This window comes from Gossypium arboreum, chromosome 13 (genome assembly GCF_025698485.1).
Source record: "Gossypium arboreum isolate Shixiya-1 chromosome 13, ASM2569848v2, whole genome shotgun sequence".
Lineage (NCBI taxonomy): Eukaryota > Viridiplantae > Streptophyta > Magnoliopsida > Malvales > Malvaceae > Gossypium > Gossypium arboreum.
In genome coordinates, this window is record NC_069082.1 from 109,371,469 (window position 1) to 109,380,464 (window position 8,996).

Below are 8,996 nucleotides of genomic sequence, written 5' to 3' on the forward strand. Positions count from 1 at the left end.
GTACCTCTTCCTGGAATTTGGGGAGTTGTTGGTTATGCGCCATTACTCACCCTAAGGCAATACAAAGCGGGGCAGTTTATATAGGCAACACAAGGGTTAGCTTAGAGTGATTTCTCATATAAAGGGGATCATTATAAGAAGAAGATACGAGAGATTTCCGAGGCTTGGAAGAAGATTTGCTGTGTGAAGATTCTGACTGAAGGTCCGACGAGAGTACAAAAGGTGGTTTAGCAAGAGGATTAATGATAACATCCCTAGGTCGAGTTTGGGGGCTGCTCGATTGACGGAGGAGAGTTTACGAGTGATTCCATCAGAGTTAGAGGTCATAAAGCAAGAGTTTGAAAGGAAGAATTTGGAGCTCGAGAAAAAGATAGAGAGGCTTGAAGAGGAGAAGATGTACCTAAGCTTAGACGTCGACGTTCAGAAAATTGAGGTCGAAGAAGTGAGGAAAGAAAAGAGGAAGATTGAGGAAGACCGAGATGACTTGAAGATGTAATATAAGAGGATACAACTATCAATGAAGAGAACTGGATTGGGGAAATCTTCAGAGCAGTGGCAACAAGGGGTTCAAGAAGAAAGAGCCAAAGCCGAGTATTGGGAGAAGAAGTTCCAAGAGATGCAGGCGCAGAATCAGGCCCTAGAGAAGGAGAATCAATGATTAAAAGCTAAGGTGGCTGAGTTTAGATGATCTCTTCATCATCATCGAAGTCGTAACTTTGCGGTCGAGTTAAAGGCAATTCTAAACAAGATTGAGGAAATGAAGCACAATATTGGAGGGTTGGAAGCAGCATTGCAGAACTGTGAAGATTGAGCAGCTCGAGGCAAGAGAAGGACATTGGAAGGGAGAGCTTCACCATTTTCAGGATCAAGTCAGATATAGGGACTACCTCATGGGACAAGTCATAGTCCAGATTCAAGAAGTTGCTGATCATTTACAAGACCTGGCAGCGCAAGCTAATGTATTGAGTACAAAGTATGAGTTAATGTCAGATAGAGGTCTAGAGTTAACTTTGTTATTGGATAGGGTTAAAACTCTGGGCCTGAGGGCGAAGACTTATTTGTAATCCGTTTTGTGTAAATATTTTTGTTTCTTAAATAACGTTTTCTAAAAGAAACTGAATCAGAATAGATATCTTTTTGCATTCATGTATTGGCATCTCATCATATCATATGCATTCCAATTTTTAGAAGGACCCTAATTAGTTAAAATTAATAGAGAGAGAGAGAAAGAGAAAATCTGGAAGCAACACATCCTTACGGTACACGCGCTAAGACAAAGAATATGGATCAAAGACTTAAGCAGATTCAGAGAGAAATGCAAGAGCAATTGCAGGAACAATTGGCAAAAATCCAACAGGAGATGAAAGATCAAATGTTGGAGGCCCAAAGGAATATGATGGATGAAATGGCTCAGTTGCTGAAGGGGGCAACGGATATCACTGAAGAGGATAATGAGGATCATCCTCCGGGTTTTACTCCACCCCATGCGCAAACTTAACCTAAAGCATATCCCCGAAGGTCGTCTATCACAATAAAGCCTTAACATGGACAAGTCGATACTGGAATACCCATTAACTTTCAAACTGGCTCAAGATCCAACCCGGGAGATACCCCTACTAATCCAGTCATCCCTGATTTACATGTAGTTGAGAGGGAAGATATAAGACTCGAATCATCAAGGCAATTAGAGGAATGTTGCAGATGGTTAGAAGAGAAATTTAAGGCACTAGAAAACGCTGATAATCGTCAGGGAATTGATGCCAAGGACTTGAGTTTGGTCCTAGATTTGGTACTTCCTCATAAGTTCAAGATGCCGAAATTTGAGAAGTACAATGAGACTACTTGCCCTGAGGCTCATATCACCATATTCTGTAGGCGGATGACTGGCTATGTAAACAATGATCAACTATTGATCCATTGTTTCCAAGATAGTTTGGTTGGGGCAGCGACTAGGTGGTACAATCAATTGAGCCGCAATAGGATCGGTTCTTGGAGAGACTTAGCGCAAGCCTTCATGCAGCAATATAATCATGTGACTGACATGACTCCTGATAGAATCACTCTGCAGAACATGGAAAAGAAACCTAATGAGAGCTTTAGGCAATATGCACAGAGGTGGAGGGAGGTTGCTATGCAAGTTCAACCATCGCTCTTGGAGAAAAAAACTACCATGCTGTTCATTAACACCTTGAAGGCCCTATTCATTACTCATATGATTGGAAGTACCACCAAGAGCTTTGCTGATATAGTTATGGCAGGAGAAATGATTAAGAACGCCATAAGGGGTGGTAAGATAGAGGGGGAAACTGCTAAAAGGTCTGCCCTAAGAAGGAAAGATAATAAGGTGAACAATACGAGTAGTTATAACTCAAAAGCAATTACGGTTAGTCAACCTAGAGCAACTACAGTTGGGCAACAAGATTCCTAAAAGTAGGGATCTGGTACGAGACAAAATTCTGAAAAGGTCTCATTTACGTCTATCCCGGTGATGTACCGGGAGCTTTATCAAAGTTTATTTGATGCGAATGTAATAGCTCCTTTTCATTTGAAACCATTGCAACCCCCATATCCTAAATGGTATGATGCAAATGCCAAATGTGAATACCATGCAAGGATATCGGGGTATTCGATCGAAAATTGCACTGGCTTTAAAAAAGTAGTGGAAAGACTTATCAAGATGGGAATTGTAAAATTTGACGACACCCCTAGTACAGAGAACCCGTTGCCAAACCATGGGGATCAAGGGGTAAACGCAATTGGGAAAACTAGTATGAAAAGGATTAAGGAGGACGTGGCCGAGGTAAGAATACTGATGAAAGTAATCTTGGAAGAAATGATAAAAAGAGAGATAATAATCTCTGAAAAAGGAAATAAAGGAGTGAGAGACTACTGCGAGTTCCATGAAGAAGAAGGACACGAGATCTAGGAATGTGACAAATTTAAAGCTTTGGTACAAAGTCTTATGGATAATAAGGAGCTGGAATTTTATGAAGCTAGTTTAGATGAAGGACACGTATGCGCATTGGAAGGTGAACCAAAGAATCAAAGAATCAACCGGCCAAGAATCATTATTTCTCTACCAAGGAATAATGAAGTTGAGACATAAACAGCGCCAGAAGTCATTATTCACAAACCCACTTCCTTTCCTTATAAAGATAACAAGAGGGTACCCTGGAATTATGATTGCAATGTGACAATGACGGAAAGAGAAGATATAGCTAGTACTTTTAAGGAGGCTCAAGTTAAAGGGTCTTACACATGTAGTGGGAAGTGTTATGATGCTGAAGGCGTCAGAATTGAGCCCACGAAAGTGAAAGCCTTTGACATTGAGAAGGAGAATGGGGCTGAGGTACTTGTTAATGAGCTAGTGAAGGAAGAAGAAGCTAGAGAGTTTCTAAAATTCCTAAAACACAGTGAGTACAGCGTGGTTGAACAATTGCGCAAACAACCAGCTCGCATATCAGTGTTGACTTTGCTTTTAAATTCAGAGGTACATCGTGAGACGTTAATGAAGGTGCTCAACGAGACTTATGTTACTAATGATATATCATTCAACAAGTTGGACCGATTGGTTAGTAACATAAGCGCTGACAATTTCATTTATTTTAATGATGATGAAATCCCACCTGGTGGTATGAGATCAGTTAAAGCTTTGCACATCACCACTCGTTACAAAGGATATACATTGCCGAGTGTACTTATTGATAATGGGTCAGCCTTAAATGTTTTGCCATGTCTACATTGAACAGATTGCCCATAAACAATTCTCACATGAAAACGTGCCATAATGTAGTGAGAGTATTTGATGGCACGGAGAGAAAGGTCATGGGAAGAATTGATATCCCTTTGATGATCGGGCCAAACACGTATAAGGTAGACTTTCTAGTGATGGACATCAAGCCCTCTTATAATTACTTATTGGGAAGGCCTTGGATACATTCAACAGGAGCAGTGCCCTTATCTTTGCACCAGAAATTGAAGCTAGTAATAGACGGATAGCTGATCACCATAAATGCGGAAGAAGACATCATAGCAGCAGTTACCAGTGACGCACCCTATGTAGAGGCGAACAAAGAGGCCGTTGAGTGTTCCTTTCGTTCCTTAGAATTCGTTAATGCAACATTTATTTCAGAGGGGAATGAGGTGCCGGTGCTTAGGATATCTAGAACCACAAGAATGGGTTTGCAGATGACAGTGGGGAAAGGAGCCTTGCCAGGAAAAGGATTCGAAAGATATCTCCAAGGAAGGATACAAGTTCCAGAACTAAAGGCGAAGAGAAACCATTTTGGTTTAGGTTTCAGGCCAGATCATAGGCAGAAGAGGAAAGAAATAGAGAAGCGTCAAGAAAGAAGAAGGGTGCGTTTAGGTGGAAGAGAAGTAGAGTGGGAATCGATGGCGTTCCCTCATATATCCCATACCTTTATATCAGGAGGGATAATTCACCCTAAGAAAAGGTTGCTAGAAAAAGGAATTCATCACGTCAATGCTATACATAATGAGGAGTCTGAACGAAGAAACCTTGAGGGCATTTACCCTTACGAACCAGGAAGCTCTTTAAACAATTGGACTACATAAGAACTTCCTGTAGTTTTTAAAGATTTCTCAGAGTAATTTTCAGAGCACTCTTGTTGCTTTAGAGCCTAGGAGTAATAAGATTTCATTTGCAAAATAGGCTTATGATCGGATATTTACGTTTCAATAAAACACAACTTTTGTTATCAATTCGAGTGAATATTCTTTTATACCGATCGAGATTCTTTTGACCTTTTAAATTCTTTCAAATTTTTTCCCCATTTCATTCATAACATATAAATAAACATTCTTAAATTCATTCATTCTTTGTACATTCTTTCATACCTCACAGGTCCCTAGATATCAATGACATGAGCACTGATACTACAAATCTTGAATTCTCTTTTGAGCAAGACATGTGTTTAGAAAAACCTCAAGATTTTGAAGATGACAGGGATTGTGACGTGTCTCCAGATCTGTTAAGAATGGTGAAATAAGAGGAGAAACAGATCCTACCCCATAAGAAAGAGGCAATAGAGAGTGTAGCCTTGGAGAAAGGAAAAGAGGTGAAAATTGGGGCACACATTTTAAGGAAGCGAGACAAGGTCTTGTTGAGCTGTTACGTGAATTTAAAGATATCTTTGCATGGTCATATCAGGATATGCCGGGGTTGAATACTGATATCGTGGTACATTACCTCCCCATAAGACAGGATTACAAGCCAGTCCAACAAAATTGCGAAGGATGAGGCCTGATATTATGCTAAAAATAAAAGATGAAGTCAAGAAGCAGTTTGATGCTGGATTCCTATAAGAGGTTAAGTACTCAGAATGGGTGGCCAACATTGTGTCTGTCTCTAAGAAGGATGGGAAGATACAAATGTGTGTTGATTACAGAGACTTGAACAAAGCTAGCCCAAAGGATAATTTTCCTTTACCGCACATCGACACTTTGGTAGACAATACAGTGGGATATTCGTTGTTCTCCTTTATGGATGGTTTCTCAGGGTATAATCAGAGAAAGATGCATCCTGAGGACATGGATAAAACCGCCTTTATAACATTGTGGGGCACCTTTTGTTACAAGGTAATGACTTTTGGGTTGAAGAATGCAGGGGCAACATACCAAAGGGCTAGGGTGACCTTATTCCATGATATGATGCACAAGGAGATTGAGGTGTATGTTGATGACATGATTGCCAAATCTCGAACAGAGAAGGAGCATATTAAAATTTTGAGGAAGTTGTTCTTGAGATTGAGGAAGTTTCAGTTAAAGCTTAATCCGGAAAAGTGCACCTTTGGAGCTAGGTCGGGGAAATTTCGAAACTTGATCCATTAAAATACATGATGGAGTCAACAACCTTAAATGGAAGAATGACAATGTGGCAAGTACTGCTTTCGGAGTTTGATATAGTCTATGTGAGTCAAAAGGCTATAAAAGGAAGCGCGATAGCAGAATTTCTGGCTAGCAGAGCTCTAGAAAATTATGAGCCATTGAGCTTTGATTTCCCTAATGAGGAGTTGATGTATGTGGCAACTACTGAAGAATACCCATGGAAGCTGAACTTTGATGGCGCATCCAATGCGGTAGGAAATGGAATTGGGGCAGTCTTGGTATCCCCAAATGGTGATCATTATCCATTTACATGTAGATTGGACTTTGACGGCACGAACAACATGGCCGAGTATAAAGCATGCATCATGGGGATTTGAGTGGCCAAAGAGCGAAAAATTAGAACCCTAGAAGTATATGGAGATTCTGCGTTGGTAATTTACCAGCTTAGGGGTGAATGGGAGATAAGGGACCCTAAATTAATTAATTATCGAAAGATAGTTTTAGGGTTACTTAAGGAGTTTGATAACATCACCTTTAATTATCTCCCACGGGACGAAAACCAGATAGCTGATGCTTTAGCAACACTAGCTTCCATGATTAAAGTAGATAAAAAAGAGGATGTGAGACCAATTCAGATGAGTACTTCTGAGGTTCCAGTTCATTGTTGTAACATCGAAGAAGAGGAAAAGGATGACCATCCTTGGTACCAAGATATATTACGGTATGTGAGAAATCGTGAATATCCTGAGCGAGCAACTGAGAATGACAAAAGAACCTTGAGGAGGTTAGCTTGCGAATATGTACTAGATGGGGACATCCTTTATAAAAGAAAGAAGGATCAGGTGCTTTTGAGATGTGTCAACACTGTGGAAGCTAGGCAAATCTTGGAAGAAGTACATGAAGGTGTTTGTGGGACACATGCTAATGGCTTTACAATGGCAAGGCAAATTATGAGGTTTGGATACTATTAGTCTACTATAGAAGGAGATTGTATCAGCTATGCCAAGAAGTGTCATAAGTGCCAGATATATGGGGACAAGATTCATGTACCACATTCACCTTTACATATTATGAATTCTCCATGACCTTTTTCCATGTGGGGCATGGATGTCATTGGGCCAATATCACCAAAAGCTTCGAATGGGCATCGTTTCATTTTCGTGGTCATTGATTACTTTACGAAATGGGTAGAGGCAGCTTCATATGCTAGTATTACCAAGTCGGCAGTAAGTCGATTCTTGAAAAAAGAGATCATTTGTCGGTATAGAATGCCTGAGTGAATCATATCGGAAAATGCATTAAACTTGAACAACAGCACGATTGCGGAAGTCTGCAGCCAATTCAAGATCAAACATCATAATTCATCTCCATATCAACCAAAAATGAATGGGGCAATGGAAGCTGCCAACAAAAACATCAAGCAGATAGTGGGGAAAATGACTGAGACCTACAGAGATTGGCATGAGAAATTACTATTTGCACTCTTGGCCTATCGAACGTCCGTCAGAACCTCTACTGGGGAAACTCCTTTCTCGTTGGTTTATGGGATGGAGGCAGTGTTACCCATTGAAGTGGAAATACCTTCTCTTCGAATTTTGTCAGAGATAAAGCTGTATGAAGCAGAATGGATTCAATCATGGTATGATCAATTAAATTTGATTGAAGAAAAGAGGTTAAGGGCTATTCGTCATGGTCAGATGTATCAGAAGCGAATGATGCGAGCTTATGACAAGAAAGTTCGTTCAAGAGAATTTCACGAAGGGGACCTTGTACTGAAAAAAATCTTCCCATACAGAAGGACTTTAGAGGAAAATAGATGCCGAATTGGGAAGGGCCGTATGTTGTGAAGAAGGCTTTCTCTGATGGTGCATTGATTTTGATAGAAATGGATGGAAAGAGTTTACCTAATCCAGTGAATTCAGACTCAGTCAAGAGGTACTTTGTCTAAAGAGAAGGGAAGCCAAGGTGAAAACCCGCAAAGGGTACTTTGAGACTTCTAAAAAAAAATAGAGAGGCCAAGGTGAAAACCCGCAAAAGGCGCCTTGAGACCAAAGGGGTTTTGAGTTGAAAACCCGAAAGGGCAGGTCAAACTTTGAAAAGCATGCAGCGACCTTGCTATATTGGATTTGACAAGAAGCGGAGTGCGTTAAATACTGGGGCATCAACAAAGTACTTTGGATCTTCTAAACACATGTTAAACTCAAAACAGTCTTCATGGAGTTTGTATACAGAAGCCCAAGCTGTGATATGTAGGGCATCTAATTTTTGTCCTGTTTACTATCTTTGGATTCTTTTTCTTTTCAAAGATATGTTTTCAGATTAATTTCCTTTTGTATTTTTGATGATTTATTTAACTATTCTCAAGATCAAATTATTCGTTTTCCATTATTCGTGAAGCGTGTCGCATTAAAATAATGATTGATGAACTAAATATTTTTTTACAAACGAAGTTTTGCATATTACTCTGGAAGTCTCTAGATAATACGAGAAACTAAAACAGAACAATTGTTTAAAGAATTCCCATAAGTGAGGGTCGGAAGAACTCGAGAAAATTTCTTTTTCAGTTCAAAGGATAATTGGACAACTCAAATGATTTGATCCTAAGGAAGGATCATTTTACAAACACCTCCAGTAGGTTGTAACATTCGAGGAATGGTACAAAAGGACCAAATTGATTAAAAGCATACGAGCAGAGTACGATTGGTACTTCGAGTGAAATTTCGATGAATGAATAAGTGATGACATCCGAAATAGGAATCATTTTCATTTTTCATCATAATATGTCTAATTAGGAGCATTTGATTCATTTCAATCATAGCATCCTAATCACTAGGCATAAGCACATACCCATTCTACAAGTTATATCTTCTAGAAAGCAGATTTGGTGTCTCTGTATTGACAGGGAGCAGATCGAAGAAGCAGATTTGGCGTCTCTGTATTGACAGAGAGCAGATCGAAGAAAGCACATCTGGTATCTCTGCATTGACAGAGAGCAGATTGAAGATAGCAGATCTGACATTCGTGTATTTACATCGAAGCAGATCGAAGATGACAGATTTGGCGTCTCTGTATTAGATGGGGAGTAGATCAAAGGTAGCAGATCTGACATTTGTGTGTTTGCATCGAAGCAGATCGAAGATGACAGATTT